Source organism: Lissotriton helveticus, chromosome 10 (assembly GCF_964261635.1).
Source record: "Lissotriton helveticus chromosome 10, aLisHel1.1, whole genome shotgun sequence".
Lineage (NCBI taxonomy): Eukaryota > Metazoa > Chordata > Amphibia > Caudata > Salamandridae > Lissotriton > Lissotriton helveticus.
This window is the reverse complement of record NC_136071.1, coordinates 821,520,897-821,539,415: the sequence shown is the minus strand read 5'-3', so window position 1 is coordinate 821,539,415 and position 18,519 is coordinate 821,520,897. Positions and strand designations below refer to the sequence as shown.

Genomic DNA, 18,519 nt, shown 5'->3' with positions numbered 1-18,519 from the left:
CCTACAGACATGCGGGCAGGGAAATAAATGTAACTATTGCTCCTGCATACAGGGAGCAGCATTTCCAGCAGCTCCCTGTGTGCAGCAGCATTGCTGGCTCCTGCAGTAGGCGGGGAGCAGACTGAGACCACAGGGGCCTTGAGACTCCCTCGTGCTCCTCATCATGCACACAAGGTGCCCTAGCTGGGACCAGCATGCTTCAAAAAATAGGGGCGTGCACTACAGGCCTAATTGTATTGAAATAATGAAGGGACTACACATTATGGCTACCGTGAACACGAACTACGGTTCGAAACGCGTAGGTGTTTTGTCACGTTTTGAGAAATAAAGAAACTGCAACTTAACCAAGGCGAGTGCGGCGAGTTATTTGGTATTCCATGCAAATCTGGGACACTGCCCTGGTCCCGTCGCTGGCACCGGCTGAGAAGTGCTCCCGCTGCGACAGGACAACTTGTATGCAATATATATATATATATATATATATATATATATATATATATTATATATATATATATATATATATATATATATATATATACATATATATATATATATATATATATATATAATCCAACAAAAGGTGCCTGCACATAGGAAGAGACCACCATCAGGAAATTCATTTGCCTCGTCTTTATTGATCGAAGGAAGCAGTGCGGGAGACAGCCAGACCCGCTAAAATCACATAGCCCTCCCAACGCGTTTCGCGAGTCATCGCTTCATCAGGGGCTCAGGCTTAGGCAAAGGACTCGGCGGCAAATGTTTTTCAGCACCTGGTAAGTCTCAAATACTCCGCCCATGGTGGGCGTGGCCACCCCAATGGCCTGTGGTACTTGTGGTGCATTGTAAGTCTCAAGTGAGTTGCCTTCTTATCCATGGTAAACACAGTTCAGTTTTGTCCAAGTGGATAGCGGTGTTCGGCAGTCATACACCGCAACAACTGTTTACTCCTTTAATCCGGCTCCCAACGTCCTTTGAAGACACACTGTGTGGCGTACCTCCAGGACTGCTGTAAACAGCAGCCGGTCTCTTTCCCGCGGCTCAGGCAAGCCGCTATACAATCCAACAAAAGGTGCCTGCACATAGGAAGAGACCACCATCAGGAAATTCATTTGCCTCGTCTTTATTGATCGAAGGAAGCAGTGCGGGAGACAGCCAGACCCGCTAAAATCACATAGCCCTCCCAACGCGTTTCGCGAGTCATCGCTTCATCAGGGGCTCAGGCTTAGGCAAAGGACTCGGCGGCAAAAGTTTTTCAGCACCTGGTAAGTCTCAAATACTCCGCCCATGGTGGGCGTGGCCACCCCAATGGCCTGTGGTACTTGTGGTGCATTTTAAGTCTCAAGTGAGTTGCCTTCTTATCCATGGTAAACACAGTTCAGTTTTGTCCAAGTGGATAGCGGTGTTCGGCAGTCATACACCGCAACAACTGTTTACTCCTTTAATCCGGCTCCCAACGTCCTTTGAAGACACACCGTGTGGCGTACCTCCAGGACTGCTGTAAACAGCAGCCGGTCTCTTTCCCGCGGCTCAGGCAAGCCGCTATACAATCCAACAAAAGGTGCCTGCACATAGGAAGAGACCACCATCAGGAAATTCATTTGCCTCGTCTTTATTGATCGAAGGAAGCAGTGCGGGAGACAGCCAGACCCGCTAAAATCACATAGCCCTCCTAACGCGTTTCGCGAGTCATCGCTTCATCAGGGGCTCAGGCTTAGGCAAAGGACTCGGCGGCAAAAGTTTTTCAGCACCTGGTAAGTCTCAAATACTCCGCCCATGGTGGGCGTGGCCACCCCAATGGCCTGTGGTACTTGTGGTGCATTGTAAGTCTCAAGTGAGTTGCCTTCTTATCCATGGTAAACACAGTTCAGTTTTGTCCAAGTGGATAGCGGTGTTCGGCAGTCATACACCGCAACAACTGTTTACTCCTTTAATCCGGCTCCCAACGTCCTTTGAAGACACACCGTGTGGCGTACCTCCAGGACTGCTGTAAACAGCAGCCGGTCTCTTTCCCGCGGCTCAGGCAAGCCGCTATACAATCCAACAAAAGGTGCCTGCACATAGGAAGAGACCACCATCAGGAAATTCATTTGCCTCGTCTTTATTGATCGAAGGAAGCAGTGCGGGAGACAGCCAGACCCGCTAAAATCACATAGCCCTCCCAACGCGTTTCGCGAGTCATCGCTTCATCAGGGGCTCAGGCTTAGGCAAAGGACTCGGCGGCAAAAGTTTTTCAGCACCTGGTAAGTCTCAAATACTCCGCCCATGGTGGGCGTGGCCACCCCAATGGCCTGTGGTACTTGTGGTGCATTGTAAGTCTCAAGTGAGTTGCCTTCTTATCCATGGTAAACACAGTTCAGTTTTGTCCAAGTGGATAGCGGTGTTCGGCAGTCATACACCGCAACAACTGTTTACTCCTTTAATCCGGCTCCCAACGTCCTTTGAAGACACACCGTGTGGCGTACCGCCAGGACTGCTGTAAACAGCAGCCGGTCTCTTTCCCGCGGCTCAATCCAACAAAAGGTGCCTGCACATAGGAAGAGACCACCATCAGGAAATTCATTTGCCTCGTCTTTATTGATCGAAGGAAGCAGTGCGGGAGACAGCCAGACCCGCTAAAATCACATAGCCCTCCCAACGCGTTTCGCGAGTCAACGCTTCATCAGGGGCTCAGGCTTAGGCAAAGGACTCGGCGGCAAAAGTTTTTCAGCACCTGGTAAGTCTCAAATACTCCGCCCATGGTGGGCGTGGCCACCCCAATGGCCTGTGGTACTTGTGGTGCATTGTAAGTCTCAAGTGAGTTGCCTTCTTATCCATGGTAAACACAGTTCAGTTTTGTCCAAGTGGATAGCGGTGTTCGGCAGTCATACACCGCAACAACTGTTTACTCCTTTAATCCGGCTCCCAACGTCCTTTGAAGACACACCGTGTGGCGTACCTCCAGGACTGATGTAAACAGCATCCGGTCTCTTTCCCGCGGCTCAGGCAAGCCGCTATACAATCCAACAAAAGGTGCCTGCACATAGGAAGAGACCACCATCAGGAAATTCATTTGCCTCGTCTTTATTGATCGAAGGAAGCAGTGCGGGAGACAGCCAGACCCGCTAAAATCACATAGCCCTCCCAACGCGTTTCGCGAGTCATCGCTTCATCAGGGGCTCAGGCTTAGGCAAAGGACTCGGCGGCAAAAGTTTTTCAGCACCTGGTAAGTCTCAAATACTCCGCCCATGGTGGGCGTGGCCACCCCAATGGCCTGTGGTACTTGTGGTGCATTGTAAGTCTCAAGTGAGTTGCCTTCTTATCCATGGTAAACACAGTTCAGTTTTGTCCAAGTGGATAGCGGTGTTCGGCAGTCATACACTGCAACAACTGTTTACTCCTTTAATCCGGCTCCCAACGTCCTTTGAAGACACACCGTGTGGCGTACCTCCAGGACTGCTGTAAACAGCAGCCGGTCTCTTTCCCGCGGCTCAGGCAAGCCGCTATACAATCCAACAAAAGGTGCCTGCACATAGGAAGAGACCACCATCAGGAAATTTATTTGCCTCGTCTTTATTGATCGAAGGAAGCAGTGCGGGAGACAGCCAGACCCGCTAAAATCACATAGCCCTCCCAACGCGTTTCGCGAGTCATCGCTTCATCAGGGGCTCAGGCTTAGGCAAAGGACTCGGCGGCAAAAGTTTTTCAGCACCTGGTAAGTCTCAAATACTCCGCCCATGGTGGGCGTGGCCACCCCAATGGCCTGTGGTGCATTGTAAGTCTCAAGTGAGTTGCCTTCTTATCCATGGTAAACACAGTTCAGTTTTGTCCAAGTGGATAGCGGTGTTCGGCAGTCATACACCGCAACAACTGTTTACTCCTTTAATCCGGCTCCCAACGTCCTTTGAAGACACACCGTGTGGCGTACCTCCAGGACTGCTGTAAACAGCAGCCGGTCTCTTTCCCGCGGCTCAGGCAAGCCGCTATACAATCCAACAAAAGATGCCTGCACATAGGAAGAGACCACCATCAGGAAATTCATTTGCCTCGTCTTTATTGATCGAAGGAAGCAGTGCGGGAGACAGCCAGACCCGCTAAAATCACATAGCCCTCCCAACGCGTTTATATATACACACACACACACATATATATTTCATTTATAGGTGAAGTAATGCAGAATATGTAATGTATGTAATAATTTGTGGTTCCAGTTGGGGTGTTATTCACATACTACCTATTAAATATTATAACATTGTAAAATGATAATCCTGCTAACAATATCGCACTTTAAGACAGTCCTGACTTTTTAACCAAACTTACCCTGTATTCTGCCTCGCTAATTCACTGCTAGCATTTTAAGTATGAGCCCAAAAATCCCAGCAGTACATTGCAGTTGGCTAAAAAGACAGGATTAGCTGACCATGTCACACATGACATTGGGCTTCCCTGCAGCTATGAATCTTTGTTGTTATGCTGCTTTTTTTGTATATAGAAGGTCCTGTGCCATGTTTTCACTACTGTTTCATTGTGACAGCACACTCATCACAGGTACCTGTTATCACAATTGGCACTGGCTATTTAATGCTTGGGGTGTTGACCTGATAACAATACTCACTTGTGAGCAAGGAGGATGATGTATCAAAGGGCTTTATCCATTCTGTGGCTATGGGAAAATGTGATGATACATACTGCCCAAGATTCCTATCAATCAGCCATTTCACCAATCAGTGACAGAATGTAACACTGCAAAAGATGAAATATGAATTTATATGCCAGATTCTCTGGAGTGTATAAAGTAATTAGATTAGACCTGAAAATATGCTCCGTAACCCCAACCTTTAACAAAAACAGAAAAACACTGAAAGAAATGAAAGAGAAAAAAAAGAACATTTAACAACATCTCTAAATAACAAAATGCAAGCCGGCTTTCTTTGTATAACAAAGTTCAATTATGTTGGCCCCTTCTAGACTAAATGAAAATTACGCCTTGTCTCTCGCTATATTTCCCTTGAAAGGCATGTTAGATTGTGGTTGTGTAGGTGTTTATTAGTGTTTATATGTTTGCAATGATCCAGACTATTTCCCTTTAGGTGGTATTTCATCAGCTAATATAGGTTTAAACCTAAAACAGGAAAGCCTATCTATTGCCTGCGTTTGTGTGGCAGACCTCATCCCACAGGAGAGATCAGAATTCCAGAGTCACAAATCAAAAAAGGGTGAATCAGATGAAGTAAATAGATTTCATCACACTTGTATGCAGAGTCAGTAGTGAGGTAGTCTTTTATTCCATATCGGAATCTAGAAAAGCAACCTGGGCTTTGTGGGTGGACCTCCTTTCCTATAGGGTTGTGAAAAGACAGATAACAGATTTAGCCTAATGCAACATAAGGTTGACAGCACAAAGTGACCCAAAGATCCCATGCTTGATATATGATATTTGTCCCTTTGACCCAGTGCATGTCTTCTTTAGTAAGCTGTCTCCTGCATTGAATACTTGAATCATTTCACAGGTACAATTACTTGCATACCCCCTATAGTGGCGTGTTCTTGCCTACCTAAGACTTCCTTGCATGGGTGAGCATAGAATTTCATGATACATGGAAACAGCACATCCTGAGTCATGTGGCCATACTCCTCATTTGTAAATTGCCGAACCACAGGCCAAATTGCAAAGTAATTATTACGGGAACTTGCATAAATGGAGCAGTGATGCTTGATATAGAAAGGACTAGAAGGTTGATGTGTAATTGAATGTCCTGGGTTTTGTCTTCTGTTACAACATAATAGACTGTGCCTCAATGCAGGGTCCTCTGTATAATGCATGTTATGACAGGGTGGGGGCTGATTGTCCATGACCAGCTGTTGTCTAAGGGCTTCAGTTTATTTGAATGGCAAGGCCAACTTATGCTCTCTAAAACCATTGCTCAGGCAGTGGCCCGGCAAGAGTCATGCTGTCTCTCTCATAGGACTGAAGTTAATAAAATTTCACATTTCCAAACATTTAGTGTCCTGTCATTTCACAGTTAAGTGCTTCCCTGAATGTAAAACAAGGGGTGGTGATGGACAGAGTCTCTGAATTAAGCAGAGTACTCTCACCCAGTCAAGAGATCAGGGCTAGATCCAACACCGTTTTTTAGCTCATTGCACCATCCCAGTTTCAGAACCTGGCTGTATGCAAATTAGTCTGTCCCTGGCCCAGTGCATAATGGGAACAGGGCAGACCAGACTACAAAAGCCAATTCTTACACTGGGAAGGAAACAAGCTTCCGGGGACCGGTTTCTGGCATTCCAGCCGTCTTCGGCCCGGCTTGCTTGAATCCTGATGGTGCAATGAGCAAGGGACTCACATCTGAGTATACCCTTCCACGCTTAGGGTGGACAAAATTATTTACAACAAGGGGTGGTGATGGACAGAGTCTCTGAATTAAGCAGAGTACTCTCACCCAGTCAAGAGATCAGGGCTAGATCCAACACCGTTTTTTAGCTCATTGCACCATCCCAGTTTCAGAACCTGGCTGTATGCAAATTAGTCTGTCCCTGGCCCAGTGCATCATGGGAACAGGGCAGACCAGACTACAAAAGCCAATTCTTACACCACCCCTTGTTGTAAATAATTTTGTCCACCCTAAGCGTGGAAGGGTATACTCAGACATGAGTCCCTTGCTCATTGCACCAAAAAAAATTCCCAGTGTAAGAATTGGCTTTTGTAGTTTGGTTTGCCCTGTTCCCATCATGCACTGGGACAGGAACAGACTAATTTGCATACAGCCAGGTTCTGAAACTGGGATGGTGCAATGAGCTAAAAAACGGTGTTGGATCTAGCCCTGATCTCTTGACTGGGTGAGAGTATTCTGCTTAATTCAGAGACTCTGTCCCTCACCACCCCTTGTTGTAAATAATCCCTGAATGTAAAAGCAGCCTGAAGAACAGCAACATTTCCGCATTTTATTGTCTTCAGACATTTTTCAAGATACTATGTTGGTTAATGTAAATTGGAGCCCCTTCTCCAAAATCATTCAGTTATTGTACCCAAAATAAGTAAAGTCATCATACACCTCAAAATGAAATGCAACTGGATTGAACATTAGGGTTGTGTAACTAGTGCATCGGTCATCCATTATATATTATCAGAGGGAAAAACATTCTGAGCAGTGGCCAATAATTATAATGGCAGTGACTACTTCTTCATACTGAGATGTGCCATTTCTGTAAGGGATTTTACTTCTGGTAACATCCACCAGCCATCTCATTTTGTAGCTCTGGCAAGATATGTCTATTTTTTGCAACTTTTGGCATCAGAGCACATAAGGAGGCCCAGGAGATAAGCTACAGCTGCTGACACTATGGAAACAGAAGAACGTTAATACACCCTTTATTGACTAACATTTAGGATATTAAATAATTGAATATGCACATGCATGGACGCCTCCGTTAATGCTCCGTCAATGCTCTTAGCGCATTTAGCGCCGGGACATCTCTGTTTGAGGTATCTGTTTGTGCCTTATAAATGTCGGTATTATTATTATTATTTATTTAATGTTCCCATACAATGTATGGGACACAGGAAGGTGAGTGAGGATTCTTAGCCCGCTAGCCCGCAATGCGAGTCAGCAACATGCACAGATGCTGTAGAGGAGGGAATTGAATGTTTCTGTCATGTATGATGTAATACCACTGTGGCAGTGAATCCTCCTCGGCACCCCTGTGTTTTCCCTAGCACTAAAATTAGCTGCCTAGTAGCAGCAGAGGCACCCTGGCACCATAGTGCAAGGGTGCCGGCATTGCAGGGAATGATTGTTTATGTGCAGGAAGGTGCCCCTTACTGCACATAAACAATCAATAATGGTGATTTGTTACTTCTATGTGTGCTGCACCCTACAGCATACAAAGAAGAAGCACATCATTATATAAGGTGTCCCTTCTTGCACATAAACAATCATGAATGGCATTTTACTCTTTCTATGTGTGCTGCTGAATATCACACACATCGAGAAAGCAAACACGAGGAGAAATAAAAGTATTTCTCCTCGTTTCGCCATTCTAGCGGTTGCTCTTGTATGGCATTAGTTTTTGGTGCTGCCTCAGATTTACACATCCTTGTAAATGTGGGGCAGCATAAAAAAGCAATGGGTGTTGCTGTGGAACACCTACAGCAACACCCATTGCACGCCCTTTCACGCTAAGTGATGCGTATAAAGGGCCCATACCGTGGCTTAACACCATTTTGTAAATAAGGAGGTACATAGCAGCACCAGAACATCGCTAAAAGTGAAGTTCTGGTGGCACTATCCCCTTGTAATACACGACTATGTTTTTTGCAAGCTGTGTTTTTTACCGTCAGATGGTTGTTATCAGTAGCAGTGTCTCCACACTGTGATATTTCTATACCTCAGACTATAGTAGATCCTTGCAACACTGCCGCAAAAACCGCTGAAACTGCCATTTACCATCAGCGGTAATCCTAATATACAAATCTATGGCACTTCCTGAAGTCAATTCACGATCCAATATTGTTTAATATCCAGTGGTAATTTTTTACCGAAAAAAAAGTACATTGTGCCATGCATTTATTAAACACCACCAAAAAAAAGCAAGCGGCTATAAGTCGTCGACCTTCCTCTCTCTCCAGTGCCTCGCTGAGCTACACTGGCAAAATGACCCGGGAAACTGGGTGGTTCCCTGCGGCGCTGGGAGTAAACGCTGACAGGAAGTTTGAGCGTGTGAGCTCAGCATTAGCGTTGCTCCGTGCCCGAGGTTAACTGGAATTTGTGCAAACACGAGGCCGTCCAGTTTGAGTTTTGTGAAATCATCTATTTTAAATATGCTTGGAAAAAACGGCAGAGGGAGTTTTCCTTTCAGTAATCATTAAAATTATTCTTTGCATACAGTAATTCAAAGGAGGCCTCGGCAGATAACAGAATTCTCCCTCTCACTGGCTATTGACGGGCATTTGCATAAACTGCAGTGACATTAATCTGAATAAAGAAACCGCTCCTTTCCATTGTCGCGATGGAATGTCAACTTGATTAAACGTAGGTCGGAGGAAAAGCATTCTATCCCTTGGAAAGTCTGGCCTCCAGCAGAGATTGCAGAGCATCAGTTTGAAGTCTTTGCAACGGCGGCTTATATTACAAGCGAATTCTATTCACAAACAACTGTAATAATGGAAAAATACCTAAAACCTGGCCTTCTTAAAATAAACATGAAAGCTAATTCAGAACAAATAATAATTTTCCAAATTCAGTTATCAAACGTTTAGCTCTGTTTACTCTTTGTTTAATATTATCTGCTGGCACGAAGCCTCTCACAATACTTATGAAACATGCCCAGTAGACTTATTCGAGTTGCCTAAAATGAGCAGGTCAGACCCCACCAAAATGGTGAGCGAGTTTAGATCTTCAAAGAAATATGGAAAATATTCAATGGTGCACAAATAAAGTCATAGTTCCCATCTTTGATATCGGGGACCAGACCTAGTAATTTGCCAATGCTTTTTTAGGTCTAGCTTGACAGCACAGCTGCCTGCATGAAAGAAGAAGCCAAGCAGGAGGGCATCATTTTCCGTCATCCATCTGCACAGGACGGAAGATACTGCATTTTCCATTAACAATCTGCACAGTAAGTGACATCACTGCATTTCCTTTCATCCATAGGCTGAAGAAGGGTCATCACGTCCCGCCTTCTTCCTACTTGCTGAACTTAGCTCTTTCTGCAGGGTAATCCCCAAACTCTTTGCCTCCACTTTTTTCTGAACCCCTTTATTTGTTGCTTTTAGACCTCTGCACACTTTAGCACTGCTATCCAGTGCTACAGTGCTTGTGCTCTCTTCTTTAAACATGGTTAAACTGGCTTATACCCTATTGGCACATTTAATTTACTTCTAAGTCCCTAGTAAACTGGCTCTACATGCAACCAGGGCCTGTAAATTAAATGCTACTAGTGGGCCTGCAGCACTTATTGTGCCGCCTTCTTAAGTAGCCTTTATACATGTCTCAGGCCTGCCATTGTGGCATGTGTGCAGCTTTAACCAGTCATTTTGACCTCGCAAAATAAACATCTTCCAGGCCCAAACAGTTCTTTTCAATACATATAAGTAAACCCTAGGGTAGACCCTAAACAGCCCGTAGAGCAGGGTGCAGTGTATTTAAACAGTTGGACATGTAATTTTAAGTTTTACATATCCTGGTAGTGAAAATCTCTTCAATTTTGTGTTCACTACAGCAAGGCCTATCTCTCCCATAGGCTAACATTAGGTTAGCCATTACATTTAATAAGTGATCATTTTCTATTGGGAGCAGATGGGAATGTCATGTTTGGTGTCTGAGAAATTGTAATTAAAACTTCTCTTTAATGGGGAAAGTCAGATTTTAAGTTACAATTTTGAAATGTACACTTTTAGAAAGTTCCCATTTTCTTGCCCTTAAGTATTTGGTGTTTGCAGCCTGTTCCTGGCTCACATGACTGAGTGCAGTTGGCAGTTGGACTTTGTTTATTCCTCACAGATAGCCACACAATAGAAGGATTAGGTGTGCCTGGATGGGCCATCAAATAACAGGATGCGGGTGTAGCTGGGCACAGCCCCAGTTGCAACTGGATTGGCTGTGCACTGCCTTCCCACAGAGGACTTGTCACCACTGCATTGTTCATGCAACCAGCTTGGAGGAACAGGGGAGGAAGGGTACTTCAAGGACTTCAAACGGAATTGTCTAGAACCTTCTCCTACTTCAAAATGGCCACCAAATATACATTATTGGACCCCCAGACTCACCTCTTCAGTGTGATCAGAGTACAGACAAGGCTCCAACCACCTTGCACCCAGTACCTGGACTCTGCGTTCGGTGAGTCCTATCCCCATGTGGTGACACTCCAGTCCTGGTTCCTTGCAAGTGGGCCTGAAGGTGCTCTTCCAGCCCAGCTGTGGTCCTGTGAAGCAGACCTGATGCAGCGCAATGCATCTCCTCGCAGCCACATCAGAACCACTGCAGTTCAACACATCCCTGACACAAGGCCACACATTGCAGCCCGCAGTCTCCTCGGAAGTGCCACTGCACGACACATCCTCAACACAGACCCTAACATCGCAAACTCTCATCGACGAAATACCCACTGATGACGCAGGACTCAGCACTGCAGCCCCACAGCTCCTCGGAACCACCGCTGTGCAACACATCCTTAATGCGGGATCTCGCAATGTTCTGAAAACTAGGACTTGATCATTTGTGGATTTATATAGTGCGGTTTATCACCCATAAGGGTATCCAGGCACTGCCCTTGGGTACAGGAACATTAAGTGATTTGTCCAGAACACAGGATGTTGAGCTGATACCGAGCCTCCAACCCGGAACCCCAGTTTCCGAGTCAGCAGCTTTTCCATCTATGCACTGAGGATCTGGAACATCCCCATATCAATCAGGACCACTCTGCATCTTCTCTGAACAGCTGGTGCACAATGCATCTTTGATGTAAAACATTGCATTGCAAGCCCATCATCAACAACACCCTCAATGACACAGGGCTCAGCATCGCAGCCCGTAGCTCCTCGTAACCACCGCTGCATGACACATCCTTGATGCAGGATCTTGCTCCGCAAACCAGGGGCCGTATTACAGATGACTGCGCCAGCGCTAATTGTTGCGGTGCACCAGGGTATGCATCTGACGATATTACAGAGGATAGGTCTGTAATGCGCTGTGATGTTGGCGCAGTCTTTGAACTCTGTGTTTATGTGAGTTTGCGTCTGTACGCATATTGTATTAGCGCACAGACGCTAACGTACATAAACACAAACATACTCTGGCGCACAGCGACATTTAGCGCTGTTGCAGTCATCTGTAATTTGGCCCAGGACTCAATAATTTGTAGATTTATATAGCGCAGCTTACCACCCATGAGGGTATCTAGGCGCTGTCCACAGGTGATTAAGTGATTTGCCCAGATTCACAAAATGTTGAGTCAAAGCAGAGACGCAAACCCGAATCCCCAGTTCCCGAGTCTGCAGCTTTTCCATCTATCCACTGAGGATCTGTAACAACATCCCCATATCCATCAGGACCATCCCATTGCTGGTCTACTTTAGGAAAGAGTTGAAGATTCACCTCTTTAAAACTACATTACAATACACTAACCGTCAACAACACAACTTCATCTCCTAATACTCATTGACTTTATGCTTGCCTTTATCAAGTGCAGTGCTCTGCTGCCTTTTAGCTATATTCCTGCTACAGATATATCATATTCATGCAGAAATACATGCACCCATTGTTACCATTTCTTCTTCATAGAGTAGGCATTGGCTCCACTCAGTGGAGTAATACTCTTTCACCCCATGCTATTAGATTTGGTGTAGCACTCAGCCGTCAAAGAGGTCTTTCCACTGGAATAAATGAGGGACTAATTTACACTTGAAAAGTACACTCAACCTTCAATTTGTTTGTCTCGTTCAATTCTTTCTCTCCTGTATTTTATGCAAAAAGGAATCCATTTTTTTAATTTTTTCCCAGCATTGGCAATGCCAATACAGCGGGCTTTATGTGATAATCAGCATTTGTGTATTCAGTGCATGTAAACAGCATTTGTAAATACATGTATTTCACACGTTGGCATATTAATCCGTTCCATGCGTCGGACGCCCGGGGCTTTGCGAACCCCGCCCACTCATTATTTCGCCCGCACCGCAGCAGAATTCACGCCGCGGTCAACAGGTTAAAGACAGACTTATTGACTATGTCAATGCTTTGTGGTTTCACCGTTATTAATGACAAAACCCACTGTAAGATGGCCATCTGTTTGTGTGCATGCATTGCTTTCTGTGAGAAAGTGGATTATTATTTGGGGTGGATGATAGTCAACCACAAGTAATAATGTCACAATACTTATTAGATCTGGTAAAGGTTTCAGTCATTTAAACCTCAGCTCAGCCCTGGTAGCTATGACAGAGAGCAGACAGACTTAACTTAAGAACATTTATAAATCCTTTAGAAGTAGCAAAACAGTTAAAAAACGAAAACACAACACAATACAAATCCCACTCTAATTGATAAAAGCAGATAATAATGTAATGAATAAAAGGACACCATAATGACAAATATCCAATAAGGGGAACTGCTGATATATATTTTTATAGTTATAAATGAAAGTAGGGTCAAAAAGCATTAATCGCCAACCACGGTTGTGCTTGACCAGAACCTAGGCGCAATTTAGGGGTGACCACAATGAAGCACAAGTCAGACACAGAAACTAGGTTTGTCCCGGCCAGAAAGTTCCCCTTCTTCATTAGTCTCTGAAATGTAAGTAAAAAATATCCTCAGTGAGCAAGGCAGCACACAATTGCAGAGAATGCCTCCAAGCGGGTGGATCGCCATTGGATGAGGTCTTGGTGAAGCTGTTGACTTTTATCAGGAAAGCTCCAAGTGGGAGAAAATCAAAATTCACGCCCGAGGAAGGATCCTCGGTGGCGGGATACTTTTACCACCTTTGCCCGGGGAAGATTTCTACCTTCAGACTTAGTCACTTTTTGAAGCTCGGATTGCTCCAGTGTGGCAAGGTTGAGAGATGTGGCCAAACAGGGCTCCATGAGGCTAGACAGCTTTTCCGTGACATCCTGTTGTAACTGATTTGCTGCTGTAGAAAAGCTCAGAGCGGAAGCCACCTGAATCTTTGGCCCAGCATCACGCACTTTTGCCACATTAACTTGGAACGTTTGTCCCCGTCCCCCAGAGGTTTTTGATCCAAAAAGTTTCTAAGTCCCAAGTTTTTCGGGCTGTTAGGAGGAGTACACACTTGACACAGCCAATGGTCCCACAACCTCAGGAACAGTACTTAGGAGTCATCAGTCACTCCAGCAAAATCCACTGGAACTGGCCAGCTGGTCTCTTCAGGAAAAAGGGCTTCTGGAAGCTTGTTGTTCCCCTGTAGCTTAACAGGAGGTCAGTCAACTGGCCCTTGGAGTCCACTTCTTTGTCCTGGGTAAATTTGGGAGCAGGTATAGCCTTTCAAATCTCCTTACAGGTCTTAACAGCAGATGCAGTCCATCCTTTTATGTGCACAGGTCCAGGAGTGTTCTGAAGACAGTGCCCGGGGTGACATATTTATGCCTGATACTAGCCTGAGGTTGGTGGTAACTTCTGACCACTCCCTTACCAACAGGGAAAAAGTTTCCATGGGTAACCCTGTCCACTTTTGCAGCAGTTCCTGTGTGTCTTACTGCAAACAGTTCCACAAAGCCCCTCACTACCTAAATCCAATATGGCAGAACCTTTCTTCCCCTCTGCGGAGCTCCACTGACCATCTTTTAAGTGTGGCCAGGGCAATAAGCAGCCCCTTCTCTGTGGTCACTCAACACTGATTCTAGAGGCAGTTCCTCTGTGACTGGGAGTGGTGTCTGGCTGACTCTGGGGGCAAAGTATGGGGCAGGCCCAGGTGTTAACTACATCTGCCTGTGACAGGGTAGGCCTCTTTGAAGTTAAATATGTTCCTGGACACATCCCAGAGGGTCAGCCTTTTCAAGGAACAGGACATCACCCACACCCAAGGCCTTTGGCTTAGCTCCTGGAGCAAGTTGACTCTTCACTAAGGAGATATTTAACTCCTGGCTGGCAGTTGGAAGCACATGCAAATGGGATTTAAAGCCGTTAGACAGGTAAAAGATGACTTTTTAAAAGTACTTTTTGTAACATATTTATCACAAATATGCCTTTACTAGTGAATTGGGCTTATATTTTATATTTCAAAAACTACAAGAAGAAATGTTTTAGGAGTTTCTTATTTGAAAATAGAATTGTTAATTTTAATTTTAATGTTGTATCCCAATGCTTTCAAATAGGACAGCTAATCCTGCTGCAGTGAAAAGGGCTTTTAGGGTCTTGTCACTGTAAGCACACGCTTAACATAAAATATGTACATGCCCTACTTTTAAATACTATACACCATGCCTTATGGGCGTTTAAGACCTTTTTAGGAGTGACTTAGTAGTATTTAAAAAAGGGGGATTTGGGCCTGTCAAAAGGGATTATTTTGACAGGTCGACATTGGTAAGAACAGGCTACTGGCGGTAGGTAGGCCTACTGTCATGTTTTGCACCGCCACTCTAGTGATGGCACAATGTGTGTTGCGTCCACTAGTGACGTTTAACGTACACTTTGCACCACATATCAAGGACTTATAGTTATGTTTATAATGCCTAACAGAAGTATAGACAATTTCAAAAATGTTTTTAAGGGTCAGAGCACATTCACTGAGCACTGGGCAGCAGTGTTCCAGTGTATAGAGTCTAAAAACCAGCAATAAAAGCTAGCAAGAAAAGTGAGGATGACAACGCAAAAAGGGGCATTTTCCTACAATTCTCATGGGTATGCATGTGCATGTATAACTCCTATCTTTTAGCTGTTCCTGAAGTGGCCTTGCCTGGATATTGATATCTTGGTTCACTGTCATAACCTACCATCCTAACTCCTCTTTTTGTCAGGTCGTCTTAATGACGTGTTCCTCTTCAATACAATTGAGGCAGCCCTCTAAGTTGAACATCATGGTACTGAAATGAACCAACTATAAAAATGGGTGTTCTTTTTCAGTGCATCAGCAGGGGGCAGATAGCCAATGTTATTTTGAAACTGCCAGAAGTGATACATTTTAGAGTGGCTCTTCAGAGCTTCTGCAATGAAGGAGAGAATGAGTAGAGCAACAACATTTTTTTGCTGCTGAACTATATTGCACAAACTCAACCCAGAGCACTTTACATGAGCACTTTACATGAGCACCAGTTGCATTACAGAAGTACACATTCAATTTTATTTTTTAAGACACATGGATATTAATTGAACTGCCTAGAATCACAGGATGTTTGAACCTCCTGCCAGACTCAAACCTGGTTCCCGAGCTTCAAGGTTGGCCACTTTAGCCATTAAGCTACACCCTCTCCCACTATGTAACCTTGTTTCAGTAGTATAGAAGTTACCCTGGTAGATGGGTGTATTGAAAAAGAACCGCCCTGTTTGGTGGCCCTGTGTAAACTGCTGTGTCCCCCGGTGTTGAATATACATGTAAATGTACAATAAGAACTTCATTCTGAGGCATAATCCCAAGGGACATCAAGGCAGATGTCTTCTAGAACTTTGAAGAGGGATTCCTGAAACCTGGAAATGGCCAGAGCTGTGTTGATGTCCTGCTCCTTCCCATCAGAGTTTCTACCATTGAAAATATAAAAATTAGTTAAAATAAATAGGATGACGCAATCAATATTGGTGATATTGTGTGAGAACTGCAAAGCAGCTGTCATGTTTTGTACTACTAATCCATCGTACAGATCAACAGAGTTAGTGAGATTTAAGAGGAAGCTTACCTGAGCAGTGGCAGAGGCAGTAACAGCTCATCATGCAATCCCACATGCGTTGAGATGGAGCTGAAGTCAGAAGAAAAAGTTGGGTTTTGTGAATGTTCAGAAGGTTTTCCCTGTCGCGTTGATAGACTGCAGAGGGGTGAGCTTGTCAAATAACAAGCATTGGCATAGCCAATAGGTCTCGCCTTTGGGACCTTATATGTGTTTAACCAGAGCGATTGGCTTTCCCAATGCGTTTATGCTATGTTGTAAAGCATTGTGGCTGCTGTGTGCAACATGTTGAAAAGTTATATTAAAAAAGTATTATAAGATATATATATATATATATATATATATATATATATATATATATATACATATATATATACATATATATATATATATATATATAGACTGAGGTGGTGGTGTGGAGGTGATGCTGGATGCTGACGTAGTGGTGCTGCACTGATGCTCAGGTGGTGCGGAGGTAGTGGTGCTGCACTGATGCTCAGGTGGGGCTGTGTGATCCAGAGTTGGTGCAGTAAATGTTAATCAATTCACATTAAATACTTTCTTGTTAATGAAAATTAGCAATTACACCTTCATAGTTGTCCCTAAATAGTTTGGGAACCTGGAGATAAAGTGGCAGAACTTAGGTGCTAGTAATACAAAAACTGGACGTAACCGCACAGCACAGTCCAGCTTACATCTGCCTCTTCCCCAACCAAACACTTCCATCTAATCTTCAAATCATTAATTCATCCACATATTACCGATTTATTTATCCACCCATCCAGCCTCACTCCAATTTATCCATCTATCCGTCCACACACTCTCACTCAATCATCCATTCATCCATCATCCTTAATGAATCAATCAGGATTCATAAAGCATGGCTAATCACCCAATAGGGTATCCAGGTGCTTCCAGGCCCCGGAGGTTTATTCGAACAGCCAGGTCTTGAGGGCCATTTGGAATTCTGGAAGTGAGGTGATGGTCTGGAGGTGCGTGGGGAGACTGTTCCAGGTCTTTGCTATGATGTGGGAGAAGGAGCGTCCTCCACTTCTGCTTTGGTAGATGTGCGGAGTATGGGCAAGTGAAAGGGAGGCGTAGAGTAGTCTTCTCAATGGTTGGTGAAAGTTCAGGCAGTGGTTAATGTAGGCTGGTCCTTAGTTGTGTACAGCCTTGTGTGTGTAGGTCAGTAGCTTGAATTGGCCAACTCTCTTTACACTCAAATTCATTTATTCATCGGTCCACTTATTCTCACACACCTATTCATTCCACTTTCATTTTAACACACGATAATCTAGCTATCCCACTGTGAACGTTCTTACCGTAACACATCCCCTCAGAGATACATTTGCCCATAAATCAACAATAGAGCCTAGACCTGTCGGCTTCATCTGTGCTTGTTGAAAGAGAAAGTATGTACTTAACCAATTACACATATTGGGATTCAATCATTCAGATTAAATGATGCAACACACCAGTGGCATTCAAATGTAAAGTCATTTCAAATTTAACATTGCTGAAAATGTTTCAGTTTGTTCTGCGTTGGGCAATATACCTCATTTGTTATGAATCATCCATCACATTGGTAAAGTGTTCTCTTCCCTCCCATGAGGCCCCTGGCAACCTTAGTTCTAGGGTAAACTCCAGGTTTCTGATTAGTCACGTAAAAGTCTGGAGAACCATCAATGAGACTAACTGTTTCAGCCATGCAGGCCTTTCTGAGGCACGGACCAATCAGGAGGTTCGACTTCTTGAGACCTAAGTTTCTTTCTCCTGTAACACTTTCAAGCATTGAGTGGCTGATAAGATGGAGCAACAGGCTGTAGACTCACTGTCAACATGGTTATAGGGCTTGTAGATGCCCTGTTCACATCTTGGCAGGACTGACTACCTTCTGAGCTTAATGCAACGTTAAGTTACGTACAAGGATACGAAAAAGGAAACACTGAGGCATCTAAAAACTACATAAAAGCAACCCAGTCCATTCTTGCTTGCTATATAACAGCGCTGTACAAGGTGCCTAAATTAAAGAAAAAATGACTAAACGATCCAGTCCTGAGTTTTCATTTAACGTCCTGTGCACTCTGGGAATCGTAGTTCTATTTAACCTCAATGGACTAAACTTCCGGATTACAGTTGGCTGTGAAGTAAACCGGACCGTCGGTGTCTCTTGACGGGTGGCCATGTGGTATCTTTATTGGCAGTATCTCGAGTCCTGG

At 44.5% G+C, this 18,519-nt stretch overlaps 1 protein-coding gene across 2 annotated transcripts in view; it reads left to right on the top strand.

Moving 5' to 3' along the window:
* APBB1IP (amyloid beta precursor protein binding family B member 1 interacting protein) overlaps positions 1-18,519 on the top strand; it is an 812,218-nt gene that overhangs the window by 175,393 nt on the left and 618,306 nt on the right. Inside the window, exon 1 of one of the 2 annotated variants that reach the window (XM_078663435.1) lies at positions 9,476-9,594. The exons of the other annotated variant lie outside the window; for it this stretch is intronic. The gene's annotated coding sequence lies outside the window, so the exon portion shown is untranslated. Of the gene's footprint in view, positions 1-9,475; positions 9,595-18,519 lie in introns of those variants that run through there. 2 annotated transcript variants of the gene reach the window in all.